We start from the raw sequence: 24,414 nt of genomic DNA on the forward strand, positions 1-24,414 counted from the left end.
CTGTGCTGACCTCCATTATTCCAAATTCTTCAGTAAAATCTGTTACACACATTGGTCTGTGTCAGTGGTGCTTTGGGGGATTCAATGTTGGTAAATGTGTGTGCTTTGGATGGAAAAGCTTTGAGCACCTCCCCTCCTCTGGGCCTCTAGGAAGGTATCATGTCCAGGGAAGGCAGGGGTCCTGGAAATTCAGACAGTGGCTACCAGCAAGTGAGCAGAGGTCCCATACAGGGTCATGAGCAAAGTTTGGAGTCAGGCGAAAGTAGCCACGAAGCAGGTAACAGGGTCTACTGATTCAACAGTGGACATGAAAATGACCACCTTCCCTTGAACATACCAGAGTCAGTGAACCTGAAGGCACACAAGGAGCTCTGCTCTGCTGTTTGATGGCTAGGGCCGTTGAGAGATAGCTATTCAGGATTTAAGAGATTTGTCATAGGTAGTTATCAGAACATGGGGACAGATTGAACATGGGAGGAAAAGAAGAGGTAAGGAAAAGAAAAGGGAGGCCAGTGCTGCTAAACAAGCTAGGGAGCTCAGGGAGGGTAGGGAAAGGATTTTTTCTTTTTGGAAAGGGAATTGCCAAGTGGGAATGGAATTTGAAATGATTCTAAAACATTTACGGGAAGCAGATTTGGCTCAATGGATAGAGCATCTGCCTACCACATGGGAGGTCCATGGTTCAAACCCAGGGCCTCCTGACCTGTGTGGTAAAGCTGGCCCACGCGCAGTGCTGATGCGCACAAGGGGTGCCGTGCCATACAGGGGTGTCCTCCACGTGGGGAACCCCACGTGCAAGGAGTGCGCCCAGTAAGGAGAGCTGCCCCATGTGAAAAAAGTGCAGCCTGCCCAGGAGCGGGGCTGCACACATGGAGAGCTGACAAGCAAGATGATGCAACAAAAAGAGACACAGATTCCTGGTGCTGCTGACAAGAATACAAGTGGACACAGAAGAACACACAGCGAATGGGCACAGAGAACAGACAACTGAGCGGGGGGGGAAGGGGAGAGAAATAAAAAATAAAAAAATCTTAAAAAAAAACAAAACAAAAAAACATTTACATGGAGAGGCCCAGTTGGCATCCTGAACCATAAATGTGAGCCCTGGACAGAGGTCCATGACAAAGTTATAGACTTGAGGGTTGACAGTGCAGAGGAGGCCAGAGGGTCCAGAGGAGAAAAGAATCTAGGGACCTCGATCACCAGTATTCAAGAGACTCTTCTAGATGGGACTTATCTGGGGCCCCATTCTTTAAAATATTACTCCATTTACTTGGACATTACTTCTTTCCTATTTCTAGCAAAGCTCCCAGGTGAAGAACTATGGATAGGATCTACTCCTCTGCTTAAGGGACTTGGTGCTACTTTTACTAGTATCTCCTACGAATCTTCTATGAATCAGAAATTTTTCATTAAGGGCCTATTGTGTTCCAGGCACTGAGCATTTGGCAATATACTGTACTTTAAATATTAACTCCACTAAAAATAGCCACAGTTTATAAAATCCCACTTCCATACTGCTGCTCCTTGAGAAACCCTGAGTGGTTCAATACTGATGCAAATATAGGAATCACTTCCTATCCTATTCTATTCTATCCTCGCTCATTCCATCCTATTCTAGCTATTGTCTCCTATCCTATCCCTCTCTACTCTCTTTCTCGAGAGGTTGTATTCCAGAAGTAAATTTGGAAGTCAGTTATTTAAAACTTGGGCCACTATTTTCCAGTAGGATTGATATTATAAAAACATGGCTCGACTCCTGCTTCTGGCCTAGGCCTATGTGGCTAGAAGAGAGAGCCATGGATGAGGGAAGACTTTTTCCTATTAGAGGCTCTGGGGAAAGCTGTCGGCCCTTCTACTCTACCGCAAGTCCCCAGATACCTCCACTGGAGTTACAGAAGTACAGGAACACTAAAAAGAAATCTGACTTGATTGGGGGAGTTGAGAAAACTACAGCAGGTGAGATGGGTATGTGTGGAGGCCTTGAAGTCTAAGGATCATTATTTAGGTCAGAGCTGAAGGACTCTATCAAAACATTTTAGGTTAATGGGGAGACACATTAATTAACTAGTTAACTAATTAACTTGAAAAAAAACCACACACATTATTTAAAACTCCATGCTGGTGGCAGGAGAATAATGATGAACAACACAGGCACAGACCTTACTCTTACAAGAGACTGGGGAAGTTCTTGGTTCTAGAAGGACAGGTTGTATGAAAACCCCCTAGAAGGAAGCCAGTCCCAGACAGGCAGGCGGCAAAAGTGTGTGGGAAGGTTTCCTGGACAATGTAAGTTAGCTTCAGGTGAAGAGGGTGGCAGAGCGCTCCAAGCCGAGGAAATGCTGCAGCCGCTATGGGGATGTGAGAACGCGAAGGAGCCCCATTGAGCAGTTTCTGAAATTTAGTTTCCTCAAGTGAACTAAACTTTTATGTATAAAAACTTACTAATTCTGGTGAGAATGGAAATTGCTTAATCAAAAACCAAGTACAGAATATTTTGTAACTATTATTAAAACTAGCTTTCAGAATGGAAACCTCTTTACTTTCTGCCACTAATTGGATTTTCCCTAATGTGGTCTTTGCATTAAATCTGGGAAGTTCTTCTGTTATTGTTGAAATTATGTGTTTTTAAACCTTGGATAAGTATGTTAAGAGGATTCCTTTTTCTATCTAAGGATTTGCAAAAGATCCAAAAATTGGAGGCAAAAATTTTAAGAAGGCAAAGAGAATGTTTTACCTGCTCTCTTATTTTTTGTTTAAAAGTAGCAAAGTGTTATTTTTTTCCCCCTCCTTATATGATCACGGAAACACTTTCTCCAGGGAAATCCTAGAACCTAACAGAGTTGTTTCAGTTTCCTTTACCTCCATCTTAAATACCCAATCAACCTTCTCTCCCCTCCCCCCACCCCTTTGGCATGGCTTATAAAGACTGGAGTCCCAGTGGGTGTCAGACACAGAAATGAGCTGAGCTCTCAGGAGAAAATTTCCTGCAACTTGGCTCTTAAATATAAAATGTAGAAGTCAGCTTTGTAGCATTCACATTTAAATAATGATGAAAATGCAACTCCTGTTAACATTTTAGAACATTTTCTTAGTTGTTAATGACTTACATTTCCAAGTCCATTTAACATTGTTGAATGGAAATTGAAATTTCTATATAAAATTGTAAAGATCCATTTTCACCCTACTGAAAGAGGTTGGAATGTTTCAGGAGGGGAGGCAGTGGTGTCAGCAGTAGTTCACAAATTGAGTTAATTTCATGGTCTAAAGTTCAGGGGCTGTCCCAGAATTTTTTTTTTCAAATTGTGTGTCCGAGCATAAAGCTAATTTAATATTCATTTCTTTAAGATTTTTTAAATGGGAATTTGAATATTTGAAGACAATATCAAAGGCAAAGTCCAGAGATTTTATTTTAAGTTCTAGCTCATTCATTAATAAGATCCATGAGTCACTTAACACGTATTCTCTTGCAGCTCAGTAGTCATGATGCCACCTGCTTATTTTTACTAAAGCTTAGATGGACTGTGAAGGACCCTGTGGTCTTTAATAATTTCCACCAACATTTTTGAGGATGGGTAACATGTGCCCAGATCTGTGCCAAAGCGCTTTACATATATCTTGCTGAGCTCGCCCAATAGTCCTGTGAGGCAGGTAAATATCAGTACCCCCACTTTACACAGAAGGAAACTGAGGCTTAGAGAGATGGAATGAGTAGCCTCATGTCATTGGTAAGAAGAGGAGTCCAGATTTTCAGAGCTAATACACTTAAATTTTGCATACTATTTTTCTTTCTATTTGTGTAGTTATTTCCACACTTTCTTAGTGAAGTTGTGGGTTTACCTAACAATCATTCATAAAACACAGGATTCCATACACCACCCCACCACCAACACCTGCGTTAGCTTGGAACACCTCCCACACTTGATGCTAGCATATCTTTATAAGGGTTTAACTTAGGGCTCACTGTTTGTGTAGTGTAGTTCTATGGATTTAAAAAAAATTTATTCTGTTATAATATATACAATCTACATTTCCATCTTTAATCATATTCAAATATATGTATTTCAGTGCTGTTAATTGTGTTCCTAATTGTGTTATCAAAACACTTATATCATTTCAGCTAGGAGACCTGTACATTTTAAGCCTTAACTTCCCATTCCCTATCCCCACCCTATCCTCTGGTAACCTATTTTCTAGGTTCAGACTCTATGAGTTTTCTTATTCTAATTGTTTCAGATCAGTAAGATCATTCAACACTTGTCCCCTGCATAGCTGACTTATTCCTTCAAGGGTCATCTATGTATCAGGACTTCATTCCTTTTTTATGGCTGAATAATATTCCATTGTATGTATATACCATATTTTATTTATCCATTCATCAGTTGATGAACACTTGGGTTGCATTCATTTTTTGGCAATTGTGAATAATGCTGCTATAAATACTGGTGTGCAAATATCTGTTTGAGTTCCTGCTTTCAATTCTTTGGGTATATACCTAGTAGTGAGATTGTGGGTCATATGGTAATTCTATAGTTAACTTTCTGAGGAACCACCAAACTCTCTTCCACAGCAGCTGCACCATTTTACATTGCCACTATCAATGAATTAACGTTACTGTTCCTCTGTGTATTAGTCAGCCAACGAGGTGCCGATGCAAAATACCAGAAATCGGTTTGTTTGTATAAAGGGTATTTATTTGGGGGTAGGAACTTACAGATACCAGGCCATAAAACGTAAGTTACTTCCCTCACCAAAGTCTATTTTTACATGTTGGAGCAAGAGGGCTGCTGACATCTGTGAGGGTTCAGGCTTCCTGGGTTCCTCCCTTCCAGGGGCTTGCTTCTGTTTGGGTTTAGGGTTCCTTTCTTCCTGGGCCCTGCTTCTCTTTCCTCTGTGGGCTTAGGTCCTGTGGCTCCAGCTTAAGGCTTCAGCATCAAACTCCAACATCAAAACTCCAACATCAAAAACCCCCAACTCTGTCCTTTGCCATGCATTTTGTCTGTGAGTCCCCACCCACCAAGGGGTGGGGATTTAATGCCCTACTGACACAAGAGGTTTACCTTATTACTTAATCAAGTAAACTTATGAATCCAGCATAAACTAATATGCCCAGAAGAAAAGATCAGTTTACAAGCATAAGCCAATATTCCTATTTTGAATTCATCAATAATATCAAACTGCTATACTCTGCATCCTCCCCAACCCTTGTAATTTTCCTTTTTTAAATAGCAGCCACTCTAATGGGTGCAAAATGGTATCTCGTTGTGGTTTTGATTTGCATTTCCCTGATTGGCTAGTGATGTTGAGCATCTATTTTTTCATGTTCTTAATGGCAGTTTGTATATCTTCTTTGGAGAGAAGTCTGCTCAAGTCTTTTGCCCATTAAATAATTGGGTTATTTGTCTTTTTTGTTATTAAGTTGAAGGATTTCTTTATATACAATGAATAGTAAAACTTTATCAGATATGTGGTTTCCAAATATTTTCTCCCATTGTGTAGGTTGTTGTTTTGCATTCATGATAAAGTCATGATAAACTGCAGCCTCTTCAGAAAGCTAACTTTAAAAGCCAAATTCTCTCCACAATGTAAAGGTCAACAAATTCGTTCTAAGGTAATTGGCGAGGGAGAGGAGCCCCCCTTGCATCTGCTTCTATGAAGTGAGCTATGGGAAGCATCCCCTGCCTGAAACCACCGTCAAAGGCTCCTTTTGGAGGAGAGGTGATTTCTTCAGTCTCTCCTGAGACATTGCAAAACCACACTAATGACTTAAATGATGGTTGTTTGCTCATTCGCAGTAGTTCATATGAGCTTTGCTGCAAGTTCGTCCTGTTTTTCGAACTTAATTCATGCCTGAGAAGAGACCTTCTGTTTATTCTTCTGGATTTAGATGAATCTTGGGCACAGAGTAGGTGTCCAACATGCTCCTCTTGTTGCTTACGTTCTTTTCATAAGAGTCTCGAATTGGTAAAGAGCATTTACAGGCCTCCCAGTGAACGTAACTATAACTTGAGTCCTGGGCCCTCCTGTCAATAGGATACTATTCACCTGCACTTGGATTCCTATGCTGTTAAGAAAAATGGTGCCAACGTTTGCAAGGAAAAGGCTTATGTTTAGAGTTGGCTTATGTTTGGCCCACTTCATCTGAGAGAAAGCCCAATAGTTAAGCTGACTGATATTGCTTAAGACATACCCAGAATGAATTGTAGACGTTAAGAACTCGTGCTGAACTCTGAGAATCTGCTCTGTGTTTGCAGTGGGGCCGTTAGTGGGGCATAAAGATGAAAGCTCAGTGGAGGAGAAAGTCAGGTAAGCACCTGCACCCTCCAGTGTGCGTGTGCTGTCACGAGGCAAGTGCAGGGTTTCCTCGGTGTGCAGAGGAGAGCCACCTCCCACCGTTTCAAACAATTGCACGGTATTTGTCGTTGCTGCTATGGATCAGGCCCCGAGCTTGTTGGAGTCCTCTGCCTTCACAGAATGTCTAGTTTAGTGGATAGAGGGATGTCAAGCCAGTGAAGCAAGTGAAGCCTGTCACAGACAAGGGAGGGAGCATAAGGCAAATCTTTGCCCTGCTTTAGAGGGGCAGGAACGACTTGGAGGATGTGTGGGAGCCAGAGGAGTGCTCCGATGGGGCGGTGCCGAGGGCTGGCCGTTTTCAGGTAAAGGCAGCAGCATGTGGAAAGGATCCGAGTCCAGTGCGAATGTAGGGTGCTCCCGGAATGGGGAGAGGACCCGTGGGACTAGAGCTCAAAGGCGGTTTCGGGTAACGCATAGGTGCTCCCTTGGTGAGGGGTGCAGCAGCCAGGCCAGGGAGGGTGAGGCGTGGCGGTAACAGCTGTGGTGCAGAATGGCAACCCAGGCTGTTAAAGAGGAAGAGCCTGGGGGATTCTTAGGTCTGGAGCCCAGCATGTACCAGCTTAAGACAGGAGCTCTAAAAGTATCTGGCTTCCTTAAGGACGCCACCTCTACGTAGGTTAGTTTTCACTCACACGTTTTAGCCGGCAAACTTATCAATTTGCTCCAAGTCTTTAAGTAAAATAATATATCAGATAAGTTAACATTTCTTGTAATACTATTTTCCACAGACAGGACCAGCCATAGCAACTCGTGACTCCTAAAGCACCTGTACAGGAGGGTCATTGAGAGATTGTGAGGGCGTGCTCTCCTTTTGCAGATAAGCCCACTGAGTGGGATGACACAGAGAGGTTTGGGCCCAGAGTTCTGGCCTTATTCTCTTGGTATCTCCTCTTGGTACATTTTCTCCTTTTAAAAAACGTTTCAAATTGCTCAGGACCTGGAATTTTTTTCTTTTATTATTTTGATTAAGTTTTCATGTTATTCACATTCTGACAAAATTTTAAAGTCCATGAGGCAGATAATTTATCTATTTTCTTGCCCAGGATTTAGAATTGTGCCTGGAACATAGCAGACATTAAATGAATATGTCTTAAATGAATAAATGAAGACCTATTTACAGACTGGCAATGAACATATATTAAGAAATTTGGTCTGATTTTGTTTCCTTACTAACACACAACATCACCTCTACTCCATATAAACCCTTCCTCCCAGTTGAAGTCCCAACCTTAGTAAAACATTACTGATACTGTAACCTAAATGTTAGTCCTGCCTTCCCATGAACAGTCCATTTTATTCCTTAGAAACAATCAACTATTTGTGGGAAATGCTTTTCTTCTCAAAACCCACATATGATTGTTCAAGGGGTAGAATAAAAATTCCTCTGTGTTTTTTCTCCTGATTTTTAACCTATATGATGAAAAAGTGTTAGTTTTGCTTATAATGTGCTACTAATCTTGTATCACTTTACAGCCATCAATTCTCATCACTTCCTTGTGGAGAAGACAGTATAGATTTATATAATCAGCAGGCAGATAGGCAATACTTTCATATCTGCCTGAGCTATGAGATTTGCTCTGTGGAAAAGTGTTTGTTAATGAAAGGAAGGCAAATTACATTTTATATATCAAAAGTGTCATTGTCCTTATTCAAAGATGCTGCTGTTGCCACCTCTAAGAGAGTGGAGTCAGGAACAGCTCTGTCTCCAGAGAGGTTGAAGGGCAGAGAACACATGCTTTGAACGTTTCTTTAGTCCATTTGAAAGCCAAATTGGAGAAAGGAAAACTCAATGTTTATACCATTTTCATTTAAATCTCAGGTGAAAATCCCAAGTAGGTCTTTGGGAAGGTGGTGGCAAGCTAGCTGTTTGTTCCAGGCTTCTAAGATGGTTGTAAATATTGGATGGTGACAATCTCCCAGAGTCTGGCAGTGTGGGGAAAAAGAACCCTGGACTGGGACCAGGTTTGGACTGGTTTGGGTTCCTGTTTGTGTTCCGGCTTAACCAATTCTGTGACCTTGGGAAAGCCACTTGGCTTTCTGCATCCAGCTTCCTCCTCTGCAAAATGGACAGGTCAAGGCTACATCTTCCTGGCTCATCTACTCGAGCTATTGTGAAGATCCAAAGGAATGCATGAAGATGCATTGACAAGAAAAGGTACCATGTAACTGCAAAGAAGCACTTTGGAATGTATTGAACTTTTGGTGGGAGGAAGCAGGGAGAACCCAAGATGACAGTTCTGAGAGTAGAGCTGTCGGGGACCCTGACACTTCACATGTGTCTAATAGGTTCCAGACAATGACCAGGGTGAAATAACAAGTGTCTCATGTGGAAATGTCACCCTTTCTGACTCTAAAACATAGAGTGAAAGGCCATTATTCTGGCGGCCTGCACTCCTTACCTCTTTTAGGGTGACCACACACTCAGTTTATACCTGTCTCATTCCTTTTACTCTTTTTTTGGTGATGACAGATCAGTTTTAATTCTAGCACCTGAAGCTGTACAAGGGTATGCTTTATAAACTTTATGGGACTGTTGTACACATTCAATAAAGTGACAACTGTGCAATACCACTTAGTATCTCAAAATCAGGAAAACATACTTTTTAATTGTTTAAACAGAAGCCACAGAATTAAAAACAAAACCAGAAGTCATCTACAGTTACACTAATTTTCAATTAAAAGTTTTACACTTAATACTTAGTATAAAAGTCACTATGTAGTTAAGGTTTTGAAAGTGCATTCAGATTCTCATCCTGTAAGTTGTACTTTATTGAGTAGGTATGTGACTGGCCAGAGGTGGGTACAACCAGGACCAGAACAGCAGGTAAAGTTCTTTCACAGTTTCTGTAGCTTCTATTTTTTTCTTTGTCAGTTAAAAGTGAACAGTAAGAATTAAGTATTTACTTTTATATATACACAAGTTTTGCTATGAAAGCATATTTGCTTACAAAGAAGTACTTGTTAACTAGTTTGATAAGAAAATAATATATGAAAGTATATAGACAAAAGATTAATCATCTCTGACCCTGGAAAAATCAATTCCATTATTTTATATTATGTCAAACAAAAATGTTTGTTTTTAATCCTTTATCCAGAAACGCTTGAAAAGAAAGACAGAAAGAAATTATTTATTTCTCCCTTCAACATGGGTGTGAAAAGAGTTAAACTGAAAAACCAAGAACAATGAAATGCTAATTAGTCAAGGTTCTCTAGGAAAACAGAACTGATAGGAGATACCTATAAATAGTATGAGATTTTAAAAGGTTATCTCATGCAACCACGGGGATGCATGGGCTGAAATTTCATAGGGCAGGCTGTAAGCCAGGAACTCCAGTGAAGCTCCTCAATGAATTCTCAAGGAGACATTGGCTGTCTGAAGTAGAGATGGGAATGTTCTCTGTGAATGCTAAAATCACTTCTCCTTTTAAGGCCTTCAACTGATGGGATGGTCACTCGTTGCTGAAGGCAATCTCCTCAGTTGATTGTAGATGTAATCAGTCATAGATGCAATCAACTGATGACTAAAGTTCAAGAAATGTCCTTGTATTACAATTAGCCCAGTGCTTGCTTGACCAAACGACTTGGCACTATTACCTGGTCAAGCTGACAGTTTAACCTAACTATCACAAATGCTTAAGTTAAAAATGAACCCAAATATTTGGCCACATAGACTATTACTATTATCATCTTTGAGGGTAGGAGTAATAATAAAGGTTTTATAAGTGATTTTGAATACAATAGGCATTTTGGTATTTTGGCCACTGGAAAACAAAGGCTGGAGCATCAGTGAAAGCCTGAGATGTCCCACTTTGTAGATTCAATTCAGAGTATCTAAGGTTAACTAAAACTGACAAAAATTGTTAAAGGTGGTCAAAAATTCATATTAAAAATCCGTCTAAGTTTCTATTTAGAGTAACAATATGCAATATGATTCCAGAAGCTAAAAATTATTTCACAACATAAGACTTCAGCTTGGCAAACCGCTTGGGTTCCAAAACTGATTCGTCCCTCTTAAAATATGTCTCCGTGTATAGTTATATATTTTAAAGGAATCCGGTAATCGTAGAAGCAGCCTTAGTGTTTCCTTTGAATCTGTCTTGAAATGACCACAGTATTCTCTTCACAGAAAGGATTAGCCAACTTCTTGGTCTAAGGCTAATGTGGTGATCATTTGTCAGACTTGCTTTCTAAGCCTAAAATGGTACCAATGAGATGTAAACTGTAAGGAAAGAAGGTGAAGACGAAAGTTTTCCTGGCAGTTGGTGGCTAAAATTCATGGGATTTTTAGAAAATGACACAATGGCAGCCTTTCTTGTGTATTTCTTTCCCTGTTGGTTCTGGTGAGGGAGGACATTTCTCTACAACCTGAACAAGTTCCTGGAAAGCTTCATTTACATTCATCCTAATCTTTGCGGAGGCCCCCATGGATGGTACCTTAAGGTGCCGCCCTAACCGCTATCCTTTCTTCTGTGCTACTTGTCTCTGATGAGCTAGATCTGCTTTGTTACCAATTAAAATCAACAGAAATTCATCACAGTCCTTTACCCTGAGAACCTGTCTTTGAAACTTACACATTTCCTCAAAACTGTCTCTATCTGTGACTGCAAAGACCAACAGGAAACCCTTGCCAGTCCTCACATCCTGTTCTTGCACAGCTCCAAACTCTTCTTGTCTTGCTGTATCCAGAATATCTAGCCGGGCTGCTCTGTCGTCTATGACACACTGCTTTGTATAGGAATCTTCAGTGGTTGGATTGGATGAACTGGATCATGAGCACCGACTTGCCCATGCCACGCCCTGCGACCATCACCAGCCAGTATTTTCTGGCTGGAGCGGTCCTGCCAGCTGGTTGCCGCCATGGGGACACCACTGAGCCCAGCTCCTCCCCAACCCTGCCCCCACCAGACCCTGCTCTGAGGATCTGTGCAGCTAGCAGGCTGGCAGGGGTCCTGGGCACTGGACCTTCTCACTTTTAATGGTGTCCTTGTTTGGTTGATAAACTAAATGGTCACTCTACTAACCAAGAACTTGGACCAGAAAGTTATATTGGTGAATACTGAGGAAACTTGAATAGCACAGGATTTTCAAAAATCTGAGGCCCAAAAGATACCTCTATTCTGGACCAGAAGCTGGCTTTCAGCACTTGTCTTTTCTCTGCTGTTTGATAACTAGTCATCATCAATCAGTAGTTCTTCATTATTTTGTTTCGGAGTCATCATGCTCATGGATGCGGGAAGAGAATTTGTTTTCTGAGAACCTCTGGTCAAAGGCAAACATCGCAGACATGTAATTTATTGAATAAGTTTGAATGCACTTGTGGGAGACAAACATCTGGCCCCCAAAAGAAGTACTTGTCCTAATTCCCAGAGCCTGTGGCTATGTTGGGTTACATGGCAAAGGGGCATTTAGGTTGCACATTGAATTAAGGTCACTTATCAGCTGACCTTAAGTAGAGAGATTATCCTGGATTATCTGGGTTGGTCCTTAAAAGTGGAAACAGAAGGCAGAATGGAAGGTCAGAGAATGCAATATGAGAAGGACTCGGCTTGCTGTTGCTGGCTTTGAAGATAGAAAAGGGCCATGAACCAAGATATACAGGTGGTCTCTAGAAGCTGGAAAAGGCAAGGAAACAGCTGATCCCCTAGAGCTTTTGGAAAGGAACATAGCCCTGCTGACACCTTGGTTTTAACCCAGCCAGACAGTGTTGGACTTCAAAACTACGGAATTGTAAGAGTGCATTTGCAGTCTTTTAAGTGACTATGTTTGTTGTAATTTGTTACAGCAGTCATAGGAAACAAATACAACAACTTTGAATCAGCAAATACCTATTGGGCATTTATCATGTCTCTAGTATAGTACTAGAACCAATGCTATGGGGAAATACCAGGGAAATAGAACACACGAAAGCTTCCCTCAGGGGGCTTATGGTCTAACTGAAAAACTAAGACTAATGTATGTAGAACATTTAGAGAGTAATTAAAGAGAGTGCTAATTAAGTGCTAAGTATGCTGGCAGGAGCATTTGAAAAAGACTTTATGGACAGAATGTATATATGCAAAAGGTTAAGTGTGAGACCATGAATGGATGGGAAACTTTGGAAATTTATAACTGATAATGATTCCACACTCCCAAGGAATTTCTCAATCAACAGACTTAGTTGCTGTGTAATGGAATTATGCATGCCACACTGAATAAATATTGGACTTCTTCCAGACACAGTCTTAGAGCCTCTTCTCTTCTCATGCCATGTGGTCTGCTCAGGTGATCTCAGCCATAGGTTCTTCTCCCCAGCACAGAGAGTCCTGAGCACTCCAAGCCTGTTTAACCAACTGCTTCCTTCACTACTCTGGCTATGTCAATGCCAATTCATATCCATCACGTCTAAAATTTTCCTTTCTCCAAGCCTGGTCCTTTTTCCAGTCTTTCCTAGGACATTAAATGATACCACCAACCACCAAATGGGCACATCAGAAACTAAGACTCATTTTCAACACTTTTCTCTCCCACATCTTGAATGTCCAGCTACTGGGTCCTATTGATTTTGCCTTCCCAATATTCTCCAACCTGTTATTTGCCCTGCACTTTCACCATCACCATCTTTGTCTTTGTTCCCACCATCTCTTACCTGAACCACTGCAGTCCTCTCCTAACTCATCTCCCCATAGCCACTCTGGCTATCTCCCTACCTCTTATCTGCCTTGCAAGCAGAGTAATTTTTTCAAAATGAAGCTCTGACCATGTCCTCCCTGCTTTGAACCCTTCAGTGGATTCTCATTGCTCACACAATAAATACAGAACTCTTTACTACAGACTGGAAGTGCTGCAAGGTTCAGTCTCAGTGTGTACCAGCTTCCTCCTTGGGGCCTCCTTTTCAACCAGTCTGGCCTCCTTTAAGTTCCCTCCTGCCGCAGGGCCTTTGCACAAGACTCCCCCCCCCCCCCCCCCCCCCCCCCCCCGCCCCAATCCCTCCAGTTAGGAAGGAATGTTCTTTCCTCTCTTCCTTGCCCAGATAACTCTCATTATCCCTCTGATCCCAGTGTCACTTCTTCTGGGGAGCTTTCTTTGACTTTCCAAATTAAGTAGAATCACTCTGTTTCTCACTTTCACTGTATATTCTGTATCTTTCCTTCCTAACTCTAATACATGATGCCTTTCTTTTTGTTTGTATTTTATTAATGGAAGTCCTCCTTTACTAACTAGACTATGCTTCACTAAAAAGAGGGAAAAGGTTTGTAGGCTTACCATTTTGTCCCAATCCCAGCACCATGAATAATATATATTCAAGAAATATTTCTTGCATAAATTAACAAATGAAATAAGTAAGGTGTAATTCTATATTCGAAGATGGCTCTGCTCTCATAAGCCTTACCATTTAGGGGTTAATGTGAAGGGTGCTGAAAATGCATTCACCAGGCACATAAGGAAGAGAAAAGGTAATCTCCCTTGCCCTGTTTTTTTTAGCCATTCAGGGATTTATCAGAATCATCTGTCGTCTAATTTGTTTGACTTGTGAACTGTCTTTCAGACCTGGTTTTGGAGGAATATGCATATAAAGTCTATTTTCAAGAAGCATAAAAGTCATTTAAGTTTTTATTTCCCAAGTGCTATGCCAGCTTGTTGTGATTTGAGTAGGATGCAACAGGTGCAAATATTTTTAGCTTTTATGACAAGTATTGTATACTTATCCTCAGGAGTCCCCAACTTGAAAGCCCTTCATCGAAATGATACCAAGTGGGGGAAAGTTTATCCATAGAAATGTGCTGCTTTGGAGAACAGTAAAACTACAAGCAAATAAGAATAATAATAAAAACTCTTTACCCTTTATAGAGGCAAAGGCAAAATCATTAAGCTTTGGCTTATGAAGAGAGAGCATTGTTTTAAGGCAAAGAGGCTGATTTTTAAAACCCGGTCCATGGTCACTGAAAAATTAGCATGGAAAAAATTTATCATTGCCTGAAAACAAGAGAAAAGCCATTTAAATGGGCTATGTCTCTCTTCCAACTCTCTGGACAACTTTTCCCATATCAGGTGACAGTTTTGAAGAGTCTTTTAATTAACTTATATCAAAGAGACTGCATTTGAGAAAGAACTGTGTAAGGATTTCTTTAATTAGTGTATTTCATCAGGCTTCTTCTAATGTCCATCCGTCAAGTAGTAGGTGGGCTGCATGGGTCCTTGGTGGTACATTCGGTCAATAAGCCATTCATGCCTCTAGCAATAGCTAGGTTTTTAAACCAGTGGGAATTTGGTGGACAATTTCCCTCTGCTGCCTTTAGCTACATGGCCAGAATCTATAAACTGTTCTCTCTTGGAAGAACAAAATGCTGAGGTGAGCAAGGCAGCCGGCAGGGTCTGCAATGGACACATGAATCGTGTGGACATGTATTTACTCTTCAGTGAAGCTAAAGAGAGTTTGTACTATTATATTTGGCATAAGTGAGTATGTGTGTGTGTGTGTGTGTGTGTGTGGGCAAGCACACTTATTATGTGTGAGGTGTATACTGTTAATTCCAAATCATTTTTTCCCATCTATTTTGAAGAGTCACATGCATTTCATTGTCTTTCCAGAGTGGCAATAAAGCCTAGCCAAAGAACTCTCTTCCCCAGTAAATCAAAAGTTAGCAGACAAAAGGTCAAAATACCTAAAGCCACAAGAACATTAACACTTTTGATATAAAGATTCCGTGGGAAACTAATGCTCGCTCTCACTCTGGAGAAAGCAGACGCCTTATCTTTGTGAGTTTACGAAATGGAGCCAAACTGTACCCGTAGCCACTTTAACTAAACCAAGGCCTGGATCTTCTAGCAGCCCGCAGTCATTAAAGAGCTCAGAAAGCCTCCCAGGAGCCGCTGTGCTTGCTTAAGTATATGCTGTAAAAGGTCCCAGAGATTTACAAGAAACTGCTCCATGCTAAACCAGGCACCATCTGATAAACAAGCAATTTTAGCTTCAGGCTAAATGATGCTCTTTGAGGCTTTGATTTACAATGCTGAAGATGATATATTTGTAGTTCGGGGATAGGTTCTGCTGCGGACTTGCTGTGATTACTCACCCATGAGCAGAATTCAGGGCTCAAGTCGTCAACATGGAGGTCAGAAAATTGCCAGTGGAATGAAAGGGGGTTGATAAGGTTTATTGAGATGCTAAAAAGATATTAAAAAAACTTATTAAGCCAGTGGTTTTGAACACTTCTTAAGCTTTCCAAGGACCATCGTTTTTTTGTCAGTTTGCTTAAGTCTCAAAGATATGAAAATAATCTGCAAGATTGATCTGGTGGTCTAATTTCACTTTCATTACATTTAGAAAGCCAGTGCAGGCTTAGTTTATTATTGCTGACATTTGAAAATTAGAATAAAAATGTCCAATTTAGTATTTATGTAGTTGCTCGAAAGCTAAGTCTGAAGGCCACTTTGAAGCAAATCAAATCACCTTCAAGAACATTGAGAAATTGGCTTAAGAATGGTGGGATTGCATTTAAAACTCATGTTTCCAAGAAATGATTTGGCAAACTCCTTTTGCCCAGAGGTTTCGTATTTAATAAATTCTTGAGTGTCCACTAATATTAGCATAGTACTAGTGCAAAGATAAATAAAATTTGGGCTCTTTCGTCTCGAAGTTTACAGTCCAGTGGAGAAAACAATAGATGATTTCAGTAAAATGTGAAAAGTGTTAAGAAAGAGCTATGTGTGGGATGCTACAGGAGCACAGAGGAGGGGCACTAACCTGTTGGGCATAAAGGGGATTTAGGAGGCAGAGAGGCCTCTCCTGATACTCTGATACTCTTCTTCCTGCCCCACTACGGCCAGGCAGCCAAGCATGCAGGGAGAAGAGAGATGGCAGGAGGCTTTTCTGGACACCACTGGGATTCTACCCTGATACACATTAAGGCCTGTGGCCAAATGCTTCTTTACTGAGGAGACCTCAGACCACTGGAGTTCTGGTTCAGGGGACACTGGGCAGACTCACAAGTTGCAGTCCTGCTAATTAGTAAGGGGATCAGTGGCTAATTCTGCCGAAGGAACTCAGTACAATCCTTGAGGTCAGAGCTAGCCCTAGACTGGGCTCCACACTTTCTTCTTGGTTGACACATTTTTCTAAGGATCCAATGAACACTGCCTCCCCTCCTTCTCTGAGGAAAAGACCTGATGACATTTTGCAGATGATGGCAGGTGTGAGAGATAGCTGGAATTCGGCATTGCTTTTCCCAGGCAACTTGTATTTTTAAAGGCACAAAAGTCCTAAGCCATGGGACTTTGATGATGAAATAGAATATGATGGAACTGTCTTTCGGGGGGCTTAGAAGCAAGGTAGTTCTCTCTGCCAACCAACTCTCCCCAGGCACTGTTTTCCTTGGGATAACCCAACCCTACTGGACTTGAGGTTAATAGTGTGTATGCCATTTACTGAATACTGAGCGGTGCCTGGCACAGAGTGTTTTGTATGAATTAAGTCATTTACTCCTCAAAAACAACCCCATGAGTTTGCCATTTCTTTTTTACATCCGAGGAAACTGCTTCACTTCTTCAGGGTCACACTGTCAGTGAGTCCCAAATCCAGGCAGTTGCACAAAGCTGCCTCCGAGGACAGCTGGTGCAGCAGCTAATTGTGCAGGCAATGGTCTCTGGATTAGAAGTTCAGGGGCTCACTGACATGATTCCTCACCACTTCAGACCTTCAGACCGGAGTTTCAAGCCACAAAGCTTTCCTTTCTTGTCAGCTCTTACCCTCGCCGCCACCTTGCTTCTCTAAGTCTCAGTTTCACAGTCTGGGGGAAAATGCTCTTCTCCTCCTCCCTCTACAATAATGGGAGCACCAGCTATAGAATGCCCATGAAGCACTTAAGGCTATGCAAATGAAGGATATTATAGAAATGCCAGGTAACGGTATTTTATAGCAGCCCATTAAGTCATGTTGTTGGAAAGATAGACACCGAGTTGCATCCTTTTACCAGATCCTTACCTGATTTTTAGCATGGAATTCGCATATGCTTTAAAAATCCACCCCAGCTAATCATCTTTATGAATGCAGACTTCTGCTCATGGTCGACTGGATCTAATGAATTCCTCTAGCCAAAATATTTTTCAAGTATGATAGTGTAATTCACTTTATCATGTCCAGTCTCAGTCTAATAATGCACAACTCCCAGGAGCCAAGTATATTTCATGAAGCTTACTATTACTTTTATAAAAGTTGCAGTAAAGTATAATGATTTTTAATGGCATCAATGATAGCATTGCCTATATCAGTTTCAGTTTTGAAGTAGCCTTAAGTTCAAAGGCCCAAGGGGACCATTTTTCTCTTGATGCACTTGTGCTACTCCCATTAATGCTAATGGCACAGACACATGCTGCTCCTGAGGGGAATAGAGCTGCCTTTGGAAGGTAACGGGTTTTAATTAGTGATGTGTTCAACCACACAAAAGCAGCTTGCCTTCTATAGACAGTGAGTGCTCACGGAGAAGACCTTAGATCCTAGCTCCGATTGTTTTTAAGGAATCCTCAAATCTGAGATTTGGAAATGGCCGAGACACAAGGCTTTCTTTAATGGAGAAGGAGAGAAAGGAGCCTCCATTTGGGAGTTTCTTGAAACATAACCACAGAACTCGGAATTAAAGCTTTATTTATTAAATTTTGGTGTAACCAAGTGCCAAGTTATCGCTGCGTGGAGGTTATTATGGTGACTTTCTCTTTGAATGAAAGCTCAGTGAACCCCATACTCTGGAATTAAGTCCACTTTTGTTTGATCTCCACTTTGACCAGAAAATGGAAAAGTCTGGAGGGGCTCATCCAGCTGATGGCTCAGTGGTGGTTTGGGGGAGCTTGGGCAACAGAGCACTTCTTAGGGAAGTGATTGTTAGACTGAGAGGCTAAGCGCTGGAAGGAGAATGGGCAATAGGAAGGAACTAGAATTGGAGCATCTTGGCTGTTCTGTGCCATCATCTAGGTAGGCCTACTTCTACCTTCTTCATACACATCTGTACTTTGCTTTAAGGAAATTTTATGTGAAAACACATTTTTAGGGGTGGCTAGTTACTCTAAATAATGCATCAAAGGTTTCAGTTAGTATGTTTAAAATATATGTTTAACGTGAATTTTCAGAAATAAATCTCTGTTGTGTAGTGGGATAAATGCATATTTATCACCTAGTTTTGTAAGAGTAGGCCCAAATGAGTATAAAATTTATTGTTAATATTTAATGTATCTGGCTGGTCTTATTGCTGAATAAGTAGGTGGGATGAGATGACAAAAATTCAGAAGTGGTTTTTTAATGTTTGTTTTAGGCTTTTTTTTTCGTGTTTTTTTTTTTCTTTTTAGATATAGAGAGGTTGAAAAAAAAATAAAGTATTCATTGTACTGACTATTATGATTAGAAAAATAAACTTAGTGTTAGAAAAACCAACTTTGTGTTAGACGAAACCCTGACTGGAATAATATTCTACTGATTATCAGCACACATTTTCTTCCTATAAATATCTGAGGAATCCTTTGCTTTTAAACAGACTTTGAAGAAATCCAACTATGGCAGAGGACACTTTCTGCCATTTCTCAAGGAAGAATATAAATATGTAAGGAAAGTAGCTTGTTTCTATTTGCTCCTGCTGCTCTGGCTTACTTCCCCTCCTGTGACTAGGAAAAATTCCCATTTATATAAATTTGAAGCTTATCATAGAAGAAATGCCATAGGCACATTCTCAAGCTCATGAATTCATTATCACATGTATTCAGTCTGGAGATGTGAGGTCTCTTCTCTAAGGTGGCCCCAAAAGATACACTGTGCTGTCAGGATGATTTCATTTAGACCCAATTTCCCCAGATTTTGAATGTTGCAGATGACTACCTCTATTCTCTCCACATTTCCCCTCCTGACTTTCTCAAGACTATAAACGTTATTAACTTTGAAATGTCTATTTATGTCGCTCAACCTGTCCCCTGTCCCCACCGGCAACAAAGTTTTGGGCTTTTAAGTTTGCGCATCAGAAACAGTCTGTGAAAGTATTTTCAAGCCTGAAACAATCCCAGTGTGCAATGCATGAGGAGGGGCTGAATGCAAATATCAGTCATTTCTCACCAAAAGTAGCAAACCACTTAATACAAACTTTTTGGTTGCCTATCAGTATTGGTCTGTCATTTATACTACCTCGATTTTTTTTCTTCCTGTTTGCTATCTTGGGGCTTAATATTTTTCCACTCTGAATGTTCTTCATGAGCAGTCTAACAAAGACTCAGAGCAACTTGGGAATATTCGGAATTATATAATTGATAGAATTTATTTGGAAACCATGGGGATAGACCTCAATTTGGATATTTAAAAAAATTCATGGCTCTTGTAACTTCTTCACCTGAAGACTGGACATTCCAAGTTCGAAGCACATGAGTTATTTTGCCCTTAGCATTGCTAACTGTTAGTAGTGATGTGCAAAACTGCAGCAGCTCTCTTAGAGCCAGAAATGGAAGCCAGGGGGAAAGGACAACAGATCTACTCTATCAGCCTCTGTTCTTACATCACACGAATCTAGTTTTTATGACTCTTTAATACAGCATCTTGGCCAGTGCCTTAACTAAAATAATTCCCAAAAAAACAGAGTAGGGAAAGTCATTATATGACTTGAGTGTGATGTTTGAGTAAAGGCTGGAGTTGGTTTGGACATATGGGTGTCTGGTGTTAGGGGAAGGGGCTCAGAGTACCTGGCTCAGGACTACAGTCCAAACCAGTGTGGGTGTGGTGTCTAAATACGTTGGTGAACTTGGTTCTCAATGGCTCAGGGTTTGGAAAGGTTGGGCTGGTTTGGGAGACATATCTTCTAAACCTGTAGTTCAGCAGGCAGGGGCTGAGGCTGGTGAAATTGTGCATTGTGCTCTAATGTCATATCACTTCATGTTTTGGTCCTGCTTTCCCAACTAAGTTGGGGGTGTCCTGAGGGCAGGCTCTGTGTATGCAACTTTGGTATCATTTATAGTTCCAAGTGTGTATTTCCCTTTTAGTAGTGGCTCAGCCAGTAACGGTGTTGGGTGACACACTTTAGAGCAAGAGTTAAAGAACCATAAATACCCAAGTAAAACTAATATCTTCCTTATCTATAGACCTGAAAATGAAATAACTTGCAAGATTCTCTATTGCAGTATTAATTTTACAGTTACAAAAACTGAGGTGAAGTGACTTGCCCAAGGTCAGGCAGTTAAGTGGCAAACCCAGCCCTAGAACTCAAGACTGTCTCATCAGACTCACCGGTTCCATTAAAGGCTGTTTATAGGTTAGCTAACAGATACAGGACTAACCTGTTCTGCTCTTCACTTTTAAAGGCTCATAGCACCTAATAAAGCTAAAGAACATCCTTTTTAATTTTTAAGCCAGAAAAATGGATTTTTCCAGAGCAGTTATAACAATTTGGCAAAATCAGAAGGATTCTTTGGAAAACATATATTTCTTTCCTTCAGAAGAAGTACTGACTATTGAGCTCTTGCCTTATACTTATCTTGATGCTTAGAAAGACAAACTACAGCTCTTAAAAAGTACCCTTAAGGCAAACGAGACTCCTTGTGAAGCAGTTTGATATTATTTATGAATTCCAAAAAAGATATTGATTATGTTTGTAAGCTGATCTGTTCCTCTGGGCGTGATACCCTTTGATTGTACTAAATTCAAAGGTTTTATATTCACTTGATTAAATCAAGATTAGGGCTTTGATTCATCTGCATCAGTAGGGTGTGACTCGGGGTTGAGTCCCTGTCCCCTTGGTGGGCTGACAGAAACAGGCACTCGCTCAGGAAGACGCACAGAAGATACATAGAGAAAGAGAGAGAGAGTTCCATAGACACAGCAGAGAAGAGAACTTTGATCCTGTGGCCCCGGAAGGAGAGATGAGTCATTTGCCTGATAGTTTGCAGTGCTGAGAAAGCCCAGAAAGAAACAAGCCCTATGTCAGCCTATAGCTGAGAGAGAAAGGAAGGCTGGACCCTCACAGGGATCAGCAGTCATCTTGCTTTAACACGTGGCAACTGATTTTGGTGAGAAAGTACCTCTTATGGTACCTTGAGTTGGACTCTTTAGGGACTTGTAACTGTAATCTTTTACCTCAGATAAATATCCTTTATAAAAGCCAACAGAATTCTGGTACTTTGCATCTGTACCCCTTTGGCTGACTAATATACCTTATAACTCAGCATTATAATATTGATGTTAAAGGGTGTGAAGCATCTGGGAATTGGGAAGGCGGTGGTTCAAGTGAATTAATAATCGAAACATCAAAGATAAAGTTTAGTTATAGTCATGTAATAGAGAGCCAGAGTATGTTTGTGTGTATATATATATATGTATATATATCACATATATATATATATATATATATCAATCACTTTCAACCCCTTGGGAATTCTACATGATATCAGGCCCAATCATCCTGAAAGTCTCTCACTTAATGTTATAATTTAAAACAATGTATTCCACAGTCTACCCTGCTATTTAGTGGGGTTTGTCTTCTGGAAAGTATCACAGTGTATTAAGGAAACAATGAACTGTTCCTTGGATAAATTACCTCTGAAGGGCTCTTTTTTTTAATTAAAAAATAAAAAAAAAAATCTATCACACTTTGCTCTGAGATGCACCTACTCCTGAAGAGTTCTTTGAATATCCGCACTGGGCCTTTTCCCAGCTATTAATTTTGCTCTTATCAATACTTGAATAGGCTCCAAAGCTTGATAGTGAAGGATGCAGTTTATAGTAAAAAAGAAAATTAAACATGTATGCTTCCTGGCAAAGGTATAAATGAGATAGCGGGGCAGTGTTGAAGAAGGATAGCCAGTAGACATTCTAAACTTTAAGCTTCAGCTATTTGGTAAGGAAAACCATATTTTATCAGTAAAATTTCAGGAAAATTAGGTATCCTTTGACAATGGTTTTATCATTCACATGTTTTGACAACGTGAATGTTAGAGTCTCTTGCGAATTTGTTTTCTTATCCATCAATAAATGTTGGTCTAGTTTTTATTGCTTTTGGCCAAAGGCCACTGCATGATTTATAAGAGCACTGAGCAGGTCAGTGTGATCTTCAGAATAAATTAATTTTACAACTTAAATAATATATAATTCAAGGATTAAACTAGCAAATGGATTAAACAGGGTTTGTGGGTTTTGGTTTTAACTAGCAGATTTTTCCATAAGATTGACTGGGGATTCCAGCAAATGTAGGTTAACAAACTCAGGAGCTCCCAATGGCAAAGGGATCACTTACAGCAGGGAGGGGATTTGCTTTTTTCCTTTCTCTTCCTGTGGACTGATCCCATCCTGGCTGCTGTTGAACGTCAGCAAGTTCACAGCCCTTAATTCATCGTAAGCCCCAAGTTATTGCACACCAGCACACTCCTGAAAAGGGGATGTCATAGAAATGCAAGTTACGTAATAGCATACTAGCACTAATCAAACCTTGTTGTGGTGGCTCTGTCCCCTAGTCCTTAAAATCATGCTACCAAGACTCTTGGTATTTCCATAGTGACATTTCCTGGATCATTTGACATACTCTGCAGACATCCTTCCTCACAAAGATTTATCTTAGGCTCTCTGTGAGAGGTTTATATTTGGCAAATAGGACGAAGGCCTGACTGTCATTGGGGGATTCAGGATACATGCTACTGTCCCCTTATGAGTAAGATCAGCACGGTGGTATGAGTCCCTGAGTGTCATTACATCTGAACTATAGCCTCTAGTGTTATACTAGAGGGTTCCCCAAGCCCAGGCGTGGATCAGAGGACCCAGAATTTTGGGCATGATCCAGTGAAGACTTTGGAGTTCTATTACCTTAAGAAGAAGGTCATGTTAGAGAAATACCATTTGCCTCTTCAGCATGGATCCCAATTGTTAGACTCTGGGTGGTTGAAAGGACAGTGAGCTTTTATGCATTGCCCTCCAACTCCTTCCCCTCTCTCTTTGCAGAGGAGTAACAAACCTCACCAAGATTTAGTAACATAAAATAGCAACAATTTTATTATGCTCAGGCATTATGTGGGTCAGGAATTTCAAAAGGGTGAAGGGCTCTTCTCTGTTTTACAATGTCTGGGACATCTCAAACAATGGGGAGTGTCTTAAATGGTTGAGGGGTAGAACAGCTAGGGCCAGGACATGCACTTTCAAGATGGCTTTTTCACTGACTTGCTTGGCACCTGCCTGGGATGGTTCAAGGACAGGTTCAGCTGGGACTACTGACCTGAGTATCTACAGGTGGCCTCTCCAGCATGGTGGTCTCCAGGTAGGTGGATTTGTAACATGGTGACGCAGGGCTCCACAAAGGAGTGTTCTCACAAACATGGCCTTTTATGACCTGGCCTCTTGAAGCCACATAACGTAATTTCTGGAGTACTTTGTTAGTCAAAGAAGTCACAAATCTGTCCTAACCTTAGGAAAGGGGACATAGATCTCACTTCTCAATGGGAGGAATGTGAAAGAATGTTCAGCCATGTTTTAAACTTGCACAGGCGGTTTCAAGTTGCTCTGGGAAAGCTCTAAGACCCTATGGTAGCTGTGGATTAGAGCAGCCCATTCATGAACTGATCTGTTTCTTCTCTACTCCTACCCTAAGGTAGGGGGCCCCCCCTTATTAGTAAGGGTACAGACTGAGATCCCAGAACATTGTGACTCAGATATGATAAAAGTTTATTTTCTTCGCACATAATAGTCCAGTGGTGGGTGGTGAAGTGGGGGTGGATAGGCAGCTCTGCTCCATAAAGTTCATCAGGGATTCAGATTCTTTCTATCTTATTGTTTCATCATTCCCAGAGTGTTATCCTCCTCCATATTGTCAAAGGTGGCTTACCAGTACCAGGTTTGCATTCCAACATGTGGGAAGGGGCAAGAGGAAGTGGAAGGTAAACAGCATCCTTTTAAGGAAATGGCATAGAGTTGGGCATATCAGTTCCATTCACTCTCCCCTGGCAGTAGATTAGTAATATGGCTATCCCTAGATGCAAGGGTATAGCCTTTCTGTGTACTTTTCAACCCATACTGAATTCCAATTCCAATGTCTGGGAAAACACTCAGGAAAATATTATTTCCATTTTCAAATTTCCTTA

The 24,414-nt window shown here is 40.9% G+C and overlaps 1 long non-coding RNA gene and 1 pseudogene across 3 annotated transcripts in view; one reads left to right on the forward strand and one right to left on the reverse strand.

Moving 5' to 3' along the window:
• Positions 1–24,414, forward strand: part of LOC131279185 (uncharacterized) — a 327,709-nt gene that overhangs the window by 25,261 nt on the left and 278,034 nt on the right. The window lies entirely within an intron of this gene.
• Positions 10,639–11,213, reverse strand: LOC101416268 (ras-related protein R-Ras2 pseudogene; annotated as a pseudogene).

This window comes from Dasypus novemcinctus, chromosome 7 (genome assembly GCF_030445035.2).
Source record: "Dasypus novemcinctus isolate mDasNov1 chromosome 7, mDasNov1.1.hap2, whole genome shotgun sequence".
NCBI lineage: Eukaryota > Metazoa > Chordata > Mammalia > Cingulata > Dasypodidae > Dasypus > Dasypus novemcinctus.